General features: G+C 44.8%; 1 protein-coding gene across 5 annotated transcripts in view; it reads left to right on the top strand.

Moving 5' to 3' along the window:
• The window catches only part of LOC119173478 (metabotropic glutamate receptor-like), a 450920-nt gene that overhangs the window by 118292 nt on the left and 312200 nt on the right, over positions 1-20428 (top strand). For 4 of the 5 annotated variants that reach the window (XR_012895306.1, XM_075894964.1, XM_075894968.1 and 1 more), the window contains exon 1: positions 6524-6653. The exons of the other annotated variant lie outside the window; for it this stretch is intronic. The gene's annotated coding sequence lies outside the window, so the exon portion shown is untranslated. Of the gene's footprint in view, positions 1-6523; positions 6654-20428 lie in introns of those variants that run through there. 5 annotated transcript variants of the gene reach the window in all.

Genomic DNA, 20428 nt, shown 5'->3' on the forward strand with positions numbered 1-20428 from the left:
TGCGGCCATTACATTTCCCGTATAAGGGCACAGACCGTGTCTTCGTTATCCGTGAAGCGCCAACCGTCGCGTGGATTCCTGAGAACACCTCTTACGTGCTCATACATTTCCCGTTTTCTCGTTTGGGTCTTGCTTCGTTCAATGGAAGGAAGAAGCATGGGAAGCGGTTCGCAAAGATGCATTAATTTTCACACAATGTCCACGTATGGACCTTGTGGTTTCCTCCATGAAACAAATAATAAAATTCGAAAATATAACTCATAGGATAACAGTTAGCACGCCGTATTCTGGGACTTAAGAATAATTTGAACCGCCTGGTGTTCTTTAACGGGCAACTTAACTTAAAGAAGGCGTATGCTCTCTGGTGCAGTTGCCTAGTTGCCTAAGATGAGTAAAACAATGGCATTTTTTTAAACACTGAGGCTATTCTAGATAAGCGAAAGAACTTTTGTGGTGACTTAAATCTATCATAATCATCATAATCATCAGTCCACACCCGCTCTCTTCGTCCTTCTCGTCGTCCTCCTCTTCATCTTCCTTTTCGCTGTCAGAACACGTGCGCCAATCTCTCCAGCGTGCTACAAGGGGTGAGATGAAGGGAGAAAGTAAGTAAGAGAAAAATCTTTGCGAGAAAAACAAAATTCTCGTGACGTGGCGAAATTATAACCCTCGTACTCGCGACCTAAAGGCGAGCGTGTTAAACACACGGTTATTGGTGCTCTTATTTTGTTGTTGTTCTTTGAATTTCCCGCTTTACTCAAGACAGACTTTGCGTAGGAATTGATACCTTGCATCCGGCAATCAAGAATGGCCGCAGAACATGAGATTGATTGATTGATTTATATGTGGGGTTTAACGCCCCAAAACCACCATATGATTATGAGAGACGCCGTAGTGGAGGGTTCCGGAAATTTTGACCACCTGGGAATCTTTAACGTGCACCCAAATCTGAGTACACGGGGTTACAACATTTCCGCCTCCATCGAAAACGCAGCTGCCGCAGCCGGGATACGAACCCGCGACCTGCGGGTCAGCAGCCGAGTACCTTAGCCACTAGACCACTGCGGTGGAGAGCAGAACATGAGATAGCCTTGTGAAGTATCGTATAGCAAGGGGTAGGAAAGTGAAGTGAACGCGAGGAAGAGAAATGTGAGAATAAAGAGGAAGGAAAGAAACGGCTAGAGAGTAGAGCACGCCTTAAAAAGAATAAAAAGGAAGGAATTTATTGAAATAGGAAGAGGAAGCAAGCGAAGACGATAGAGTGATACCAATAAAGAAAATAAAGAGAAAGAAATAAAAAATAAGAGAGGGAGACAGTGAGACAAATGTAAAAATAAACAGAGACGAAAATGACAAAGACATAGGAAGAGAATAAAGGAGGGGCGGGATGGAGTAGAAAGAAAAATTGAAAACTGTATGGGAAACAATAAAAATGCTGCCCAGCTACTTACCTCCTTCTGTTTGGCACCATCAGCTCCACTGTCTCTTTAGCCTTGCACCCCGGTGCAAGCCATGCTAGCTTCTCAGTCGATTACATTGATTGATGCAGTGCAGTCTGTGTCGAATTTATCGTCTCAGACAAATATGCTGAGACCGTATGAGATTCCGCCGCTCTTAAAAACACTCACAAAAGAGACACACAGCAACACGACGACATGCGCGGCACTTCCAACCGAAATTAGTCGGAAGTGCCGCCCATGTCGTCCTGTTCGTGTCGCTCTTGCGTGCGTGCGCGCGCGCGCGCGCGCGCGCGCGCGTGTGTGTGTGTGTGTGTGTGTGTGTGTGTGTGTGTGTGTGTGTGTGTGTGTGTGTGGTGTGTGTGTGTGTGTGTGTGTGTGTGTGTGTGTGTGTGTGTGTGTGTGTGTGTGTGTGTGTGTGTGTGTGTGTGTGTGTGTGTGTGTGTGTGTGTGTGTGTGTGTGTGTGTGTGTGTGTGTGTGTGTGTTTAATAGCGGCAGAATGCCATACAGTAAGCAATGCCAACAAGACCGGGAAGAAAGATCAATGCTGAGACCGATGCCGAAATGATATCGAATGTTGTCAGGCGGCGTGTATATGTCGTTGGGCTCTATCGCGAATAGAAATAACAGACTTCAGCTCGCGCGAAGTACCAGTTGCTGGCGGCCCCAGAGTGTTCTGCCAGGCGCCAGGCTTTACTCTATAATCGTAAGCGTGCGCAGGGTTTCTCTTCATAAGATTAGAGTTGGCGAAGATGCGTCCCAGCGCCACGCTTCCTATAATGTCAATGTATGGGGCTGACTTTGCCCCCATCCCCTCCACCCCCTACCCGTTCGATGACTCCAGGCAGGTGGGATTAAGACTGTACAAAACGCAGAGAATGTAATCACATTCTGTATCACTACGCGTCTCTTTAACACATGCTTAGGCAACGGACTGGCTTTGCAACTCGCCTTTTCGAAGGTCAAGTTCCGAGTTGCGATGCTACGCTTTCGTTTCAACGCTCTTCTTCAATCCTGGAATAGGAGGTGCATCGCATTCTCTTTGCTCCTCGCCTGACGGAAATGCCATCCGGGCAGGAATCACTGCTGGCAGGCCGGAACACACGCATCGTCTTCGTCACGCTTTCGCGAAGTCGTACGTTGCGACGGAAGTACATATCCCCGCCTGTTCACGCGTTGTGGCGGAAGACTATAGAAAACGTATCATATCGCGTCGCACACTTGTTGAGGTGCACGCGAGAATCTCGCTCGCGCTGGAACTCCCACGAACTTTCTCGTTAAAGCCACGCCGTTTCGTCAACGTATATAGGAGTCGATTTTAGCGCGAAGTCGAATGCACACGAACTAAAAGCCCGCATGAATCTCCTGGGGACAGTTTGGCAGATACGGTGTGTCAGCATCACATCCAGAAACTGTAGAGGAGATAAAAGGAAAAAAAACATGGTTGATCCTACCTTTTAGAAATCGATATAACACGAAAGAGTAACGTGCCTTCACAGAGGTCGTTGAGCGTTTACTGTACATCGTTTCGAAGGAACGAATGCTACAAGCAACGAGGTGCGAAGTCACGCGAAGAACAGCAACCAGCTCGAAACTTGCAGCGCGCACCTTCAGCAGAAAGCACGCATGAAATGAGCACACATAGGACGAGCGCAGATTAACAAATGTTAATCTGCGCTCGACATTTAAAGCGCGCTGTTTAAACACAAAGGAAGATGCAGGAAACGAACGCACACGTATACAGAGGAAAAGCGCGAAGAGCTGCCACAATTATTTCTTCGTGTGCGCACAGCGTACCCCTTTCGTAAACGCGGCCGCAGCAGAAAGATTAAGTGACCTTTGTTCTTTCTTGAATGACTAGTCTGATAAGTGCGCGTGCAAGAGAGACCATGCTCCGTTGAGGCGGCTCTCAACGGCGAAAACCTTGAGAGCGTGACCAACACCAGCACGTCGCGCCATCTTGCTACTGATGACGAAAACGCGCTCAAGTTGCAGAGCTCTCCGGACTGCCAAAGGATGTATGATGTATCTAAATGGCTTTCCGTTAGCAAGTTTCGCATCTACGTTCCGTGGCATAGTGGTTAGTGCCGCACACTGCGGAACCTAAGGTCGCTGGTCCGACGCCCCGTAACAGAACTTTTCTTCCTGGTTTTTCCTTTGCAAAATGTTAGTGTATATTTAACGTCATATCCGTGACGGAAATGATATCTATATGTATATTTCTGTCTGTCTGCTTGTCGTTCTGTCTATCTATCTATCTAGCCATTGTCAGTTGACCAGTCGTGAGTAGTAGAGTTTCCCTGATTTCTGTGGCACATACCCGCTACGGGTTTTCTGTTTAGTAGGTAATTGATGACTATATAAACTATACGGGTTCGCTTCATTATTCTCAATGTCACAGTCAAGTAATCCAATTTGCCCTGAATGCCATCCGACGTTTCAGCTCAGTCTGTGGAGCCGTGGTTACTTTTATTTCAGTGTAAGGCCCATTCATGAGTATGACAGCTTTCTGTAGGGTATAGGTTCACGAAGTTACGAATGACGCTAGTTTTATACAACCTCGCTGTAAACGGTAACACGAATCGCACTTCGCTTATTATTATTTTTTTCGCAGTACACTTGCGCATATCTGTCCATCATCGCGGCCCAACTGAATAGGCCGATGGTTGGGAAACAAGTGTGCAGGGCTCGGCAACCACTATTGTCGGCAGACCAATGCTCTCACAAGGTGGGGCCCTGAATAGCAACCAAATTTGCTAGTTATTAGTTGGCTGCAGACGTTCAGCCAACGGTCGGCAAATGATAAGAAAGAGTTTGGCAACCGATGCCCGGGCGACCAAGCGTGGTCCGTTGTAGGGCCATGGCTTGCTACCTACCACGTTGACCGGTTACTATGGGCCAGCCACAATACGGCATTGCATGATATATGTGGGTGCAATTTTTTTCCTACACCACGCGCATTCTTTCTTGGCCAGTGAAAATTTCTTGTTTGAGGGTTCAGCGTCAGCGGCCGCTAGATTGCACTATATTATTTGCACAAGATTGTTTAATCCATCTGTGCAACACTTGCCATCTACAAGGTCAATCTGCAGCCTTGGGCGTGTGTTGGCAAGCAGAGGTCACCTGTTGTGAGGCCATTAACCAAAATCCCCCGCAGCCCTACCTTGTTGGCCAAGCTTAAGCTATGACTGCTTAGGTCGGCCATGCATGTAGTAGGCCAGCGTAGAGCCGAGGTCTTCTTTTCAGTGCAATAGAAGACACACAGATAGAAATGAGAACAGACGCCTTTCTTCTATTTATCTATCTGTCTCCCTGCTATGTACATCGCAATCATTCTCAATTCTACATTGTACAAGAGGTCCCCTTGCAGTCTCTGACTATGGGACCTCTTTCTGTATATCATGCACATGTATTCTTCTTCATTTAGCACAATAAAAACTTTCTGTTCTGTTCTGTTCTGTCTATTATAATTGTACCCTCTTACTGCGATTGTGCGAAAAAAAATGTTGGGGTCATAAATTATGTAGAAAGGGAGCTGTCAAAGATTGATATAAAAATGATTAAACAACATGAAAGAACTCGCCAAAGTAGTACTGTATCTATGCATATGTATTATTTTCGTTTGAACAGGCGCCTTTTTTTTATTTATCTAGCTGTCTATTATAATTGTACCCTCTTACTGTGATTGTGCGAAAAAAAATGTTGCGGTCATAAATTATGTAGAAAGAGAGCTGTCAAAGATTGATATAGACATGATTAAACAACATGAAAGAACTAGCCAAAGTAGGACTGTATCTATGCATATGTATTATTTTCGTTTCTTTTATATATACTGGGAAGGCAGCGCAGCCTCCTTTTTCTAAGGAGCGAACAATGCTTTTCCGGCCGCGCTCGTCTGCGCGCGTGCTTCTCTCGCCAGCGAACAAGAGGAAGGAGGGAGGGGTGCTTATAGTTGCCGCGCTGTCGCGGCAACAATCAGCGCGCGCCTTGTGGCGCCACAGCGGGCGGGAGCTTCTACGAACTGCGGTCTCAACACCAACAAACGGTGCTAAACGTCTACCTGGAGTGGCCGCATTTTCTCACACCAGCGTTTTGTAGAGTTCAATGAGATCAGATCTAAATGAGTTGCCTACCAGCCTGACTTCGTATATCAACGCCGTCACTATGCATGAGTTTTTTTTTTGTGGTCATCTACTGTGGCCGCGCTGCAGGAAACTTGGTTACTTAGCAAGCGCATGTTTACTATAAATAATATTGCTCCTAAATATGCTATCCTTGCTTCTTAAAACGTTCTACTATATTGCTATCGCATTCATTGCTTCGTCTTTTCGGCAAAGATGTGACTTTTTTATATTCTTAAGTCAAGTGGAAAAGTTTAGGCGTCGCGAAGAAATGGGGACAACTACTCCTTCATTTACTTTTTATTTCAATAAAAAAGGGAGGTAAGCACACTCTTTGTAATTTTGTTCTACGCACACTTACAGAGAATCATCAAGATTAACAAGATTTGAGCCACTACTTCAATATATTTGACACCTCTTGGCAGTATGGGCGGTAGGTTTAGCGCATGGCAAGAGTACTGATTCTAAAAGAATGATGGCTTAAGAAAAGCAAGTATACAAGCAACAATGACAACTGGCAGTGATATGACTGAACATTGAACATAGATATTTCAAAACAAAAAACAAAAAAGTAAAGTGCTTTGGCAATGTTACTCTTATAAGAGCGCTGGAACAGTTCTTTCTACGTAGCTGCATGAGGCTACCGGTGGCGACGATGCTCGGCAAATAGTCCTGCTGAGCAATCTCACTCGTTAAGTTGGGCCCCTTCACTCGCTTCGCCTGCAACTATAGTCCCTGCAAAAATGCACCGATTTATTGGGACAGACTACATAGCTTGATTGGTCTAGCTGTCGCACCCGGCAGGACACTCAGCATTTGCCGTGTATTATTGAGCGGACCGAAGGCGCCGGCTCGCACACACGGCCGTCGACGCCGCCAGGAAGCGCTCGCGACGCCGGTGCGAGGGGCGGCGCTGCGCTAGGCTCGGTCTGTTCGCTTCGCCCTTGCCCGCCAACGCCGCCGGCGCGTTGACAGTCGCCGGCGCGGAAGCCGCTGGTCCGAGTGTTTGTGTGCCGCCGCCGCCGCAGCTGCTGCGAGCGCGCCTCGCCGCGACGCACGCTACATGTCGCCAAGGTGAGCGCCGCTCCGGCAATTACACTTTGTTTCGCTCACATTGCGAACTTTCCCGCGCTTTTCGGGGTAACGTGCCTTGCGTCAACTCTCCATGCTCGCAAAACTGCTCGTCACTGGAGTCTGTACACGACTCTCCAAAATACACTGGGGAGATGATTGCTAAGCTCCACAGCGTAGCAAAGCTTCTGACAAATGTTCCGACAGGTTTCCTCGTGTCGCGCGAGTTAGGTCATGCATGTGTAATGCATTCCGCGACGTTTTTATGGTGGCGTCAGTCAACGATGTGCCGTTGATTTTACTTCACTTGACGGTTTATTTGAGCATACGATCCGTGTGACGCGTGCAGGGGCTTTCCTGGCTGGCAGTCCTCCGCGACCCTCGCAAACGAATTTCACCAATGAAGTGGGCGCAACTAATGAACATCCGCAGTTGACCGGCGCTCGCAGACGGCCCTCTTCTCTGAACGGCGTATCGCGTGTTTCGTTCGCGTTCATCACCCGTCGCGGCGCTGTCGCTCGATGCGCTCGATCACGCGTCGCTTCGAAGACAGCACTCGTGCGGTATACCGTCACGGAAGTTATTCGTCAGCCGCTCGTCGCGGTGCCCTCTAGAGCTTCTGGTTCTGGCGCCGGAATATCTGGGCCCATCACGTGACCCAGAAGAGAAAGCGAGCGATTGGCGCATCTGTTCCTGGCACGACTGAAGGAACTTGCCGTCCCGCGCGCTTGAATGGACGTTCGTGTGCTCCAGAAGCGGCGCCAGATTTTTTTTTTTTTCCTTACTGATGGGGCACCTACAAGGGGGTGCTCTTCTTGAAAGGCGCGGTGCACTTATGCACTTAGTTTGGCCATGTTTGTTCGTGAAAAAAAAAAGGGTGGGTGGTATGGGAAAGTCAGAAAATTAATTAAAAATATGTGCGCCCCCTCCCCCTTTTTTATTTGCCCTACCCGTACACAAAAGCCCTGTGATTACAGTCTCTCTTTGGATGTGACCTGCAGCTCGTAACACAATCAAAACTTGGTCAAGCTAATCTAACTTTACCGGTTGTAATCATCAAGAATTGGTTTATCTGAATGCGCAATGACAACTGGGCGATGTTCCGGCGTGGTGCTTTGTTCAATCGACTATACCGTCTTCCGCTTTCAGCGAGCCATTCGACTCCCATGAATCGTATGGGACGTTTAGTCATAACCTGACAACATTTTTCTTTTACCAGCGAAGCATGTTCTCAGGAGGAGGACAAGAATAACAAGAGATAAGGCAGGGTGGTTAGCCAGGCACATGCCCGGTTTGCTACCCTACGCTGGGGGAATGGGAAGGGGGCATAAAGAAGAGAGAGAGAGGAAAGAGAAGAGAAAAAGAAGCTTGTTCTTACTCGAATAGAAACTCCAGCGCTGTCATTTGTTTGTTGTACGAGCGAATAATCGGGTGCCTCCTAGCCCGGGCAGTTTGGACCTTAAGGCAAGTGATTGAATCAGTTGAGAAACCAAAGTGAATTCGATGAGGCAATGTGAACAATGTCCTTTTGCGAAACGTGTGCGTAATATTCTATTCAGGATGCGAAGTCTCGATCGACAAGCACGCGTTACAATTCCAATCCTTTCTCGCTAGTGTAAGTCGGCACTGAAAGTAAATAGTGAAAGCAACAAAAATTAAGGCGTCTTCGCTCAAATGGCGCCAAGCCTGAATCAAGTGCGAAGCTGGGCCTCACTCTTCGTGTCTCTTCGATTTTCGATTTCTTTCCTTCTCTTCTTCTTTCTTTCTATCTGTTACTTTTTTTCGTCTTCTTTATTTATTTGTATGTATAGTTTTCTACCTATTTTCTCTTACTCTCTCTCTCTCTCTCTTTCTATTTCTCGCTTTCTTCCTCATTTTGTTTCTGTTCTTTACGTTATTTTGCCTGCGTTACGCGAAGGCGCGACAGGATACGACACCCGGGGCCTTGAAGTGCTCCGCAATTAATATAGTCAAGGCACTCGAAGAGTAAGGAGTCTGCTACTTGTCGTAAGCAAGCGCTCAATATGTTGCAAAGTATTAATTAATACAAATAAATGCGCTCTGTATGATCCGCCCGAATCTTGGCCGGGTTAAATTGCCAATCAACCAACTATCGTCATCATCATCATCATCATCATCATCATCATCATCATCATCATCATCATTTTTACAGATGACTATGCTGTATGCTGTTTTGCGTGGGTTACGCCGAGTGATCACAGCATACGACAGTGTGGGCCACTCAAGTGCCGCACTTAAAAGAAGATATCACGAAAATGTGCCCTTCGGGTCGTTTCTGAATCTGCCTGCGTATTATTATCCGCAAACTATTCTGTCACAGATCCTATTGGCAAACATCTCTCTGCGGTTCTATGTTCCGCTGGCGTGCTACATAAACCTTTTTTTTTCTAAAACAATTAGTCCATAAACCAATTAAGTTTTATGTCTCAAGCCTCAAGCGTTCATGACTGAAAGAGGGCTCCGTATTGGACCATCGATGCGAGATTGTTTTAAGTACCATTAGAACACAACGTTTAGATATACGCTGATGCTCTGGTCTTTCTTTCATTGATTTGATGCATGAATACGGGAGGATGGCGCCTTTGTCGCGGCATCGGATACTGTTTCTCACTCAGCAAATGAAACTTAAAATGCAGGAAAGGGAAAAGTGGCGCGAAACATGTCACCCAGCAGAGGACCATATATGCAGACACATTACAGTGAAACGCTGCATTTATTCACAAAGGCTCGAAAAAAGAGCTCAGGTTAGAAAAAATAAGTTTGCAGAAACGTGTGTATAAACATTGCTATACTTATGGCGCATAATACACCGCAAAACGCACGATCACAACATTCCACAACATTTGGCACATAACGGTGTTTATGCCACTCATGTGGCTTCAGGATAAATTGAAGTTTCATATTTACATAAAATATTTGTTTCCTGAAAAAAATTTCTTTCAGAGCAGCAAGCACTCTTTTAAGATGGCCCGCTGTAGGGCGTGATCCAAATATTTTTTTTCGGTCTTCCATTTATAGTTTTACACTTCGGGCTGAGTTATCATTCGCGCTCACTAGGCGGAAATGATGCACATTTTGTGTTTGATCACCACAAGCACATGCTGGACCAAAAACATGTTTTATTGTTTTAAGCGCTTAAAATAATGGCGCGGGAGTGCTTCTTGATTCTACTTTCATCAGAAGGAATGTGACCCCTGCTGCCAACACTCTAACCTGTCATTTTAACACTTCATCGAGTTCATTGAAAGCGCCATCAAGCAACCATAATCGCTCAATACGCCACCTGTTGAGCGATATTTAATAACATGCAACACCGCACCACTTACCCGAGAACATGCAATGCGTCTAGTCCTACAGTCTGTAACAGACCCTCATTTCTTTATTCCTTATTTTAGGTGCTATAGGCTGCCTTTTAGCAGGACTGCAACTGTTGAGTACGCAACTTAAAGGGACACTGAAACGAGGTTGAAAAATTTTTTTAATAAATTACTCTTTCACAATTCCATATTTCTCCGCCTGGCACTCTAAGACTCCTGGTAAGCGAGGAAACACAAAGCAACAAAATGAGAGGGACGACGCCATCTTGAAATTCCCACACCAAACGCCGTGATGACAGATATGTATGGCGTCTACTAGGTCCTACGCAGATATCAATCAGTAAATATGAAGTACAGTGCACTCTGAGGGTGCCATGACTTGACCAACCTAGCTTCAAGAAATTTCCTTGGGCTGCCGCCAAAATAGCGAAAACACACTTTAAACCTCGAACGTCACGCGCAGAGCTTTCGAAGCAAAATTGAAAAGCAAACCTTCTCACCTTAATTTTATCCTGTAATTATCAATCTATGGTGGTGAGATTATTCACATTAGAGTTCTCAGTGCGTGGTTCATCAACCTAATGCGATGCCTTTAACCCAGCAAATTTTCCAAGAGAATGTTGACCCGTTGAGATGGTTCAGTGGGGCTGTGACGCATTGCTGCTTAGCATAAAGTCGCGGGTTTGATTCCTACCGCGAAGCTGCATAGACTGGGTGAATCAACCAGATGCGATGTTTTGTGCGAATGCTTGTACCGATTGGGAGAATCAACCAGACGCGATGTGTGGTGCGAACATTTGCACCACGAGGCACCAGCGCTTTTTTATAGACGTTTGAACCCGTGCATTCGTGGTCACATTTGCTCGTTGGTAAATGGAGGTCGAGTCGTGCCATCTACCACTGCATCACCAGGCGTTCTTTCGATTTGTAGTCTCTCTGATATTTTGGCAATTCGTGGACGCATAAAGCGGTGACTCGAGGCGGCTTCAGGAGTTGATCAACGATGGCTATTGTGCAAAAATGGCGTGCGCACTTTACTGGTGAGACCGCAAATGCAAGCGCACCTAACCAAACGCCTCTCGGAAAGCTGGAATAGATAGGTTTGCTGTGTCAACGAAATTTCGTTTGGTCTCAGTACAAGATACGCTTTTTTTCCTTAAAGATATTCATGCGTGGTCTGATGGTTTACGTCCGTGGACAGAGTGGGCGACGGGCAACAGGCGGAGGTAGACCTGATGTGGCTACACACGCAGACTGGTTCGACTGTTGTATTTGTGAAACTTCCTCCAAACGCGTCTCACCCACCATGGTGGTCTATAGTGATTACGGTGCTCAACTGGTAACCCGGAAGTTGTGGTATCGAATCCCTGCCAAGGCGGCCCAAATTTCGATGGAGGTGCAAGATTTTCTAGGCCAATGTATGAAATTACCTTCGAAGAATCCCCAGTGGTCTAAATTTCTGGAGCTCTTCACTACAGTGTCCCTCATAACTATATCGTGGTTTTGGGACGTCAAACTCAGCGACAGTTTTACAGCAGTGTGCAAAAACATGGTACGGATATACCGCATCACCGTACCACACCTTTTTTTATGCTCGTGGTGCTGTATGTGTATGGTGTTGTCATTCCTTATTGTTGCCTGTCAGTCTACACAATGATATCTAGAAACCCATCATACGGGGCACGCACTGTCAATGGAGCTGGGAGCGGATCAAGCACAATGAGCGAGAAAGGAGTGGCGCTGCCGTAGTACCGTATATACCGTATTTTCCTACCGTGTTTTCGTTACTTGCTAAAGTAATCTAATTATTATAAAGGTGAACAGTAAACCTGGCGATAGTTTGCAAGACGCTGTGTGCTGTCACGGGCACTGAGGAATTCCGCGACATGGTTTTTCCGTAATCGCGGCACTTCCAGCGAATGAAAGAGGCTGCATCAATCATGGCCAATCATGGTTTACCATAAGGCGCATTTTTCAACATAGCGGAGTTCAACAATGTCCATAATAGCACCACAAAAAAAGACGGAGTATAGGGTGCCTAAATACCCGTGCTGCTGCCGCCAGCGAGGCACCCTGAGACAGTGCGAGATCGAGCGAGACCGTACGAGAAATCAAGAGAAACCTTACGTATGTTTTTTCAAATAATGTTCGTTTGCTTGACACCGGGCATTCGCGAACTTGAACTAGTATGTATGCCCGGTAAAGCAGGCCGTGAAGTCACTCGGTTGTTACGGCGCTTGAAACTGCAGTGATCAGTGCCGGGTATGAGCCACTGTGATTGGTTCCGATAACGGTGACCGTCACAAGATGAACGCGAGCCTCGGCTTCCGTCACTTCAATCTTCACGGTTGCCGATGCGTAAGCGCGCGCCGCTATCTGCTCACGAGGAAGAAAGTATAGGAGCAAGCCGTTTCCCGGACGTAGAGGCGGACGCTGCGGCGCTTATGTAAGTCCTCCGAGTTCGCGATGCTTGGTCGATGACATTGGGAGTCATCTTGCAAGACACTCGAGAAAACAGGACGAACGGAGAAGAGAACCAGAGTGCGGGGCGCTGAACTTTAAGCATGCGCAATGTCAGAAAGAAAAAAAACAACACGCACACCAACAAGTTTTCTAGGCTTACGCGAAAGTAAACATACGGATACTCGTACTAGAAACGAAGCGCAAAACGGCTGTATTATTTGTTCCTCAATTCTTGTCCTCACCGAATGGTGAGGATATAATAACAATAGACCTGCTGAAAGACGGCGGAGAAATTGTGTTAGAAAAGCTAGTCACCTTATAAACAAAGTGTCTCTTGATGGGAGGGTGTCAGAATCTTGGAAGAGCGCCAACATCATTTTAGTCCATAAGAAAGAAGACGTCAAGGGCTTGGAAAATTACAGGGTGATCTCCGTTCTCCACAAACTATTTACAAAAGTAATAGCTAATAAAATTAGGGTAACATTACAGCTCAATGAACCAAAGAACCAAGCAGCATTTCATATAGCCTACTCGACAATAGGCCATACTATCAATCAGGAGATAAAGAAGTGCGCGGAAAGTAACCAACCCTTATACGTATACCTTTAATAGATTACTAGGAGGCGTTTGACTCGGCCGAGACATCAGCAGCGATGCAGGCACTACGGAATAAGGGCACAGACGAACCCTGCAGAAACATACAGGAAGAAACCTATAGCGCATCCACACCCACCATAGTCCTCTACAGAGAAAGCGACAAAACCCCAATATGAAGGGTGTAAGCCCGAGAAACAAGATCTCTCCGATGCTATTCTCCGCGTTTTTACAGGAGGTTTTTAGGGCTATAGATTGAAAAGAGATAGGGATAATAGTTAATGGTGAGTATCTTATATAGTAACTTGCGCTTCACTGGTGACATTGCCTTCATGAGTAACTCGGGGGACGAATCACAGACCATGATTACTGAACTGCACACGGAAAGCGGAAGAGTAGGTCTGAAAATTAATATGCACAAAACTAAGGTAATGTGTAGCAGTCCTGGATCTTGGCAGAAAACAACACTTCGATAGGTGGAGAGACGCTGGAAGTTGTAAAGGAATATGTCTCCTTATGACAAGGAGTAACCGTGACGCCGAACCATGATAGTTAAATAACTACAAATAATAATGGGGTGGACCACAATAGGCAAGCGTTCTTCATGAATGGTAATCTACCACTAACCCTCAAGAGAAAGGTATATAACAGCTGCATCTTGCCGGTGGTTACATACGGAGCAGAAACCAGGAGGCTTACGAAAAGGGTTCTGCTTAAGTTGAGGACAGCACAGTGAGCGATGGAAAGGAAAATGATAAATGTAACCTTAAGAGACGAGAATAGAGCAGAGTAAGTCGGGGAACAAACTGGAGTTAGGGATATCATAGTTGAAATCAAAAAGAAAAGAACATGGGCTGGGCACATAGCACGTATATAGGCAGTTTGACCGCTGGTTATTAAGGGCAACTGACTGGTTTCCCAGAAAAGGCAAACGCACGAAGGGGAGACAGAAAGTTAGGTGGGCCGATTAGATTAAAAATTTAGCACGTATAACGTGGCAGCAGAAAGCACAAGACCGGGTTGATTGGCGGATCATGGGAGAGGTCTTTGCCCTGCAGTGGGCGTAGTCAGGCTGATGATGATGATGATGAATCATCCGCATAGCGAGGATAGATAGATAGATAGATAGATAGATAGATAGATAGATAGATAGATAGATAGATAGATAGATAGATAGATAGATAGATAGATAGATAGATAGATAGATAGATAGATAGATAGATAGATAGATAGATAGATAGATAGATAGATAGATAGATAGATAGATAGATAGATAGATAGATAGATAGATAGATAGATAGATAGATAGATAGATAGATAGATAGATAGATAGATAGATAGATAGATAGATAGATAGATAGATAGATAGATAGATAGATAGATAGATAGATAGATAGATAGATAGATAGATAGATAATCTCTGATGATGTAGGGGGGCAAGATTCACGGAAGATTAATGATTTTACGAATGAACCTCCGTATGGTTGCACTTACTCATCATCATTCACTTCGTGGATATGCTGTGATTTTTTTTCTCTTAATTGTTTTTTTCAGCAGATTGTGTCGTCACTCTGCGCGCTTTGCACTTCGCAGCGAGAATTTCGGAGGAGAAGAATCGCTTTCAAACATTCCTTTCGCAACCATTCCTTCCGATTGTCTCGTTCGGCGCATGCATGCCGCTGCGGCGTCTATATAATACGAGTTAGGAAGGCAGTCCCGTGACGGTTGCGAACTCGAAACTGCTTTTCCGCTAAGCGTCTTCAAGTTACGCTTCTACAGTTCCCTCGCCAAGGCGGGAGATGTTCTTCTCAAATGTCGCCGCCAACGCTGTAGCTGCCGGACGTGTGACGTGTATATATATATATACATATACGTCGCAGCAAGTGATTTCACTTCCAGTTATTCATGATACCGATGAAAAGCAATAACGCACGTGCGACCGGCAAAAGTTTCAGCTTTGTGCAGTTGAGATAAGAACCTAGCTGCAGCAGTAGCAAATAAGCGACGTACCGTTTCAATTTCCGTCTCTGTTTGTAAATTCGCATCCAACTAGATTGTGACATGCCTCCGGTGGGGCGTTACTGCGCGCTGCGCGATCACTCGTCGGGGTCGCTGACAGCGATTCGAGCGCAGTGCGAAGTGGTGACTGTGTGTCAACGCTGACGCTCGCTTGTCAGGCTCATCTTCCAGTGTTCATCTTTATTCTGAGTGTGTTATTCTTATGATATTTTTTTACGTGCTCACACCGTTTTTCATTGTTCTCGTTTTGTCGTTCATGGCTACAGGTCCAATGCTGTTGCGAAAACCGTCGAACATATACTGGCTTTGACAGCCTCAGTCGCAGTCATGTTTACAGGTACCATTGTTCGGGTAGAAGTACAAGTGAAGATTTTGTAATTTAACCCAGCAGCATCCTGCGAAATCTCGTATTAGGGCTGAAGATAGTAAAAAACGTGCCGTAAGGACTCATGCTGGAGCAGTGCGTTAATGGTTTTAGTGTTTGGCCGTCTTATCCTCAGGGACACAAACAAGATAGTAAAAAAAACATCAATCTTATTGCAGTGGTGGCGTATCATGTTTCTTTGAGAAACCCATTGTATCGTATTCGGTAACCTGCCTTGAGCGCATCATGTGTCCTTGTGTGTGTCCTATAACTACATTGCTGGTAGGTTTCGCTGCCGTCATGTTACGCCATTAATAATGCCGTTTCGTACTTTTAACAACTAAACGAACAGGGCTACAGCAGACATAAACACACAAAAATGGTCGAGCTGGGGCATTCGACGTTTCGTGATTTTAATAGTAAAAGGCGTGATGTGCAGAAAAGAAAACGTTCACTTGACAGTACAAAGTGGTGGAGCCAGTGTTCTCTGCTTAAAACCGTTCGTAAAGCCGAATTAAACGTACGATTGGAGACGCGCTTTAGTACTCTGGTGATGAAAATGCTTAGGATAGAGATACCATTACGTAAAACCTGGGAAAGAAAGAAAGAAAGAAGGAAAAAAAAGAAAGAAAGGAAGAAAGAAAGAAAGAAATGCGCAATGCCATATTCAGTGTCCGAGGTTATACATGGTTTCGTTTTAGTTACGCTTCGACGAATACACACCGAAAGTATGATAGGCCATGCTTGTGTAGGCATCATACGCGGCAACACCTAGCCTTCGTCCTTCCACCATGTCTCTGTTATTTGCGAGCCCTGCAGGGTCCATGACGTTGAACCACTCTATACGCCTGCTCGCCCGGAAACGAATCGCATCAGAGGACGAGTGTTTGCCGGCTCACTTCATATCGCAAACAGACGCTCTCGGACAGCAAACGTTTCGCTTGCAGCCCCGATAAAGACGCATCGGATCCATTCGCCATACTCCGCTTCCCCTTCACTGCACATAACCTGCAGTGCTCATATCCGTAAGGGTTCGAAATCACTGCGACGAAATGTAGTAGAGTTGTGTATGCACAACAGAAATAGAGGAGCGGGAGATGTAAAGAGAGGGGCGGATGTGCTAACAAGGCGAAATGTTTCAGTTGGGTATTAAGGAATTCAGGACATGGTAAGACTGCAAAAAAAATGAGGATCGCCAACGCAAACACCTCATGGAAAAGTGATAGTGATTACATAACTAAGCTACGTTAATCTGCCTGGTGTGACATGAAGGACATCGTAGCGGTGGGCTACAGATTAATCACATTCGTTCTCTTTATTTTAGTACAAAAACGGAGGAGCTAATTATGCGAGGGATGCTGGATTCCAGTTCCATCTGCATCAGAGTACAGACGCTGCTGTCCCGATTATTGGCCACCGCCATTTGTTTACTCAGCAGCCTAAGTTGTGTTCATAATTAGCGTCCACAAAACGGAACGAAATTCGAACAAGCAAACCAGACTTTATACTATGCCGGTTTGCCCCGCCGCGGTGGTCTAGTGGCGACGGTACTCGGCTGCTGACCCGCACGTCGCGGGATCGAATTCCGGCTGCGGCGGCTGCATTTCCGATGGAGGCGGAAATGCTGTAGGCCCGTGTGCTCAGATTTGGGTGCGCGTTAAAGAACCCCAGGTGGTCGAAATTTCTGGAGCCCTCCACTACGGCATCTCTCATAATCATATGGTGGCTTTGGGACGTTAAACCCTACATATCAATCGATAAACTATGCCGGTTTGTAAACGTTGAAATGACATGAACAGACGAAAGTCAGACTTAATTTGTGGCCTTGGTTTTGACAATGGTTACGTGATGATGTGTGACGAGTGGTAGCTCGTGCTACTGCCAAACTGCTTTAACGCAATAGCATTAGGTAGCTTGTTTTGTAGATATACCGGCATTGGTATCAGCGTCATAGGCTGCAAGCGAAAAATCATCTTGTACGTGACCGAGGAATCACTGAATGTACAAAGTTAAAAAATTTTCGTCCGAAGTGAGAATCGAATCCGGGTCGTCTGCCTGGCAAGAAGACGTTCTACAACAATACCACGTCATTGCTTGAAGCTGCTTTAGAAAGAAATGACACTGTCATTATTATTTATTACTTTTAATTACATACTGCGGATACGGAGTTAATGCAGGTTGAATAGAACACAATCGGTCAACAAATGTAAAACATTCTTATAAGTTCAACGATACAGTTTTGAGCGTGCAACCAAAGAAACAGCTAATCGCGTTTTTAAGGTGTTTACTTAAAATAATGCAAGTTCGAAAACTAAAATGATACATTGGCAAGTTGTTCCCGTCATTAGTGGGGCGCGTATAAAAAGAGTACTTGAAAGGCTAATTCTGGCAAAACGGGGGGCTAAAACAGGCGGGTGATGGTGAGTACGCCTCGTAGATTATGCACTTAAATGCGTCAGCTGAGAAAAATTGCCTGCACTTTTTCTAAAGAGTGTGTCGTTCTTGCTGGTGACTTTAATTTGCCGCATGCTAAGTGGAATGATAGCAACTGTGTCTTAAAATCTAATGCAGCGACATATTGTGAGCTGAAAACGTTGAATGACGTGCTCGACCTCGTGCAGTATGTTTCAAGCCCTACACGAGGTGACAACATTCTGAATTCGTTGTTCTGCAATTCTTCTGATGTCATTGATGAGACACACGTCATTCCCGGTATTATAGGTCACAACGTTGTCTTTGCAAAGCTAACAAGATCTCGTGTAAATGCAAAGAAATGTGAATCTAGGAGAATCTTCCTTCATAGTAAAGCGAACTATCAATATCAGTGGGACTTGAGCATCAATTTCGGTCTTTTGAATGCAGTGCAAACGAAGCAACTGTTGAGCAGCTATGGGAAGTGTTTAAGGAACGCATTACTGGGCTCATTTGGTGCCACGTTTCGAGTGTCTCAAGTGATAAACTGAGAAAAATAAGGAAACTTTGGATTAATGGACATCTTATTCAGCTTATCAAGAAGCGCAAGAGGGCCTTTTCCCGATACTGCCAAAATAAGTACCCTGAAAATTCTATTAAAAAGAAAGATTTGACATCACTTCGTAAATACAAACTGGAAGAAGCTAAAGTATTTAAAGAATGAAAGAAGCTAAAGGAAAAAGTATTTTAAGAGTTTGGCTGCTGACTTTCCTAATAAGAAGATATGTTGAAAGTATATGAGACGATGTGGTAGTGAGAAGGTTAGTCCACGAAATTTACGTTACGGTGGTGAGATTGTAACTGATGATAGAGATGAAGATAAAACCACAATTTTGAACGGCTCGTTTAAATCGGTTTTCCGCCCTCTTGCACAAGTGACTGTCGCGAATTAAAAAAAAACAATGTTTACCTATGGGTGAGGTACAGCTCTCATTCAATGGCATAATGCAGTTACAGCGCATTGACAAAGGTAAAGCAGCTGACCCAGATGGCATATCACCGAGAGTTTTAAAACACTGCCCTGGTGCAGTAGCTCATTACCTTTATGTTATCTACAAAAAATCACCAGATGAAGCCATGTTTCCTGATGACGGGAAAATAGCTAACGATGTGCCCGTTTTCAAAAGTGGTTCTACATAAGATGTATCAAATTACAGACTGATTTCTCTGACGCCTATTTGTTGTAATATACTTGAACATGTAATTTTTTTCTGCTTTAATGAATCACCTTACATCAATTAATTTTTTCAAACCTAAGCAACACGGATTTAAACAGAGTTTTTTATGTAGAACCCAATAATTGAATTCTATTATGACATAGCATCTGTTTTAGATAATTGAGGACAGACTGATTGTTTATTTATGGACCTAATAAAGGCCTTTGATACGGTATCACACTCGATTCTGATTCAAAAACTGCAGAACTTGAACATTCATCAAACCATTTGCTAATGTATTGCGGACTATTTAACTTCAAAAAAAACAGAAGGTTGTTCTAAGTGGTTAATGTTTATGTTTAGTTTCGGGGACATCAGGGGTACCACAGGGTCCCGTACTCGGCCCTCTTCCCTTTTTTGTATTTATTGTTGATATTTCAGATACAATTAGGTGTCGTATTCGAATGTTTGCTGACGACTGTGTGTTGTATACTGAACTGCCTGACCAAACGGATTCAACCCAGCTTTAGGATTACCTTAATCACGTGGAGGTATGGTGTAAAAATAATGACATGGTACTAAACACTAATGAATGCGCTCACGTCTGTTTCACTAAAAGGGTGAATATGTTTACAAATCAGTACATCATAAACAATGAAGGTATTAGAAAAGAACACAAGTATAAGCACTTGGGTGTCACGTTTTCTGAGGATGGGGGATGGTCTGAACACATTGACGGTGTCCTCAGCAGAGCTGGAAAAGCCCTAGGCTTTTTACAAAGAAACCAATGAGGTTAAACAGGCTGCATATTATGCCTATGTGAGACCAATACTGGAATACGCCTGTCCTGTGTGGGATCCGTTTCACAAAGTACATATTCGTCCACTAGGGCGCATTCAGCCGATAGCAGCAAGATTTGTTCTGGAAAAATATGACCGAGCTGAAAGCTCCCAATGTATGAAAAGAGAAATTAATTGGCGATGCTTGCAAGATCGAAGACCTAATCTAAGTTTGAAACTATTTTATTCAATCTATAACAAGAAAACAGGCAATAATCCTTCAAAATATTTAAAACGAACACATTATCAATCCTCTCGTCATGACCACAAATTTAAAGTATGGCCATACAACCTCATAACTGATCTGTCTAAGTATTCTTTTTTTCCGCAAGCCATTGTCGAATGAAATACGTCACCAGCCGATTTAGTTGGCCGCAAAACTGCGGTTTCATTCTGTGAGGCAATGTGCCCCCCGCAATAATGCCTAAGATGGGGCTGCGGGTCTTGTTCCATTAAAAAAAAATGAAATAAATAAATACGCAGCTGGATCGTGTGCGAGTTTGTTAGTAAGTAAGTGTGAAAAAAAATATTG

This window comes from Rhipicephalus microplus, chromosome 5 (assembly GCF_043290135.1).
Source record: "Rhipicephalus microplus isolate Deutch F79 chromosome 5, USDA_Rmic, whole genome shotgun sequence".
Taxonomy (NCBI): domain Eukaryota; kingdom Metazoa; phylum Arthropoda; class Arachnida; order Ixodida; family Ixodidae; genus Rhipicephalus; species Rhipicephalus microplus.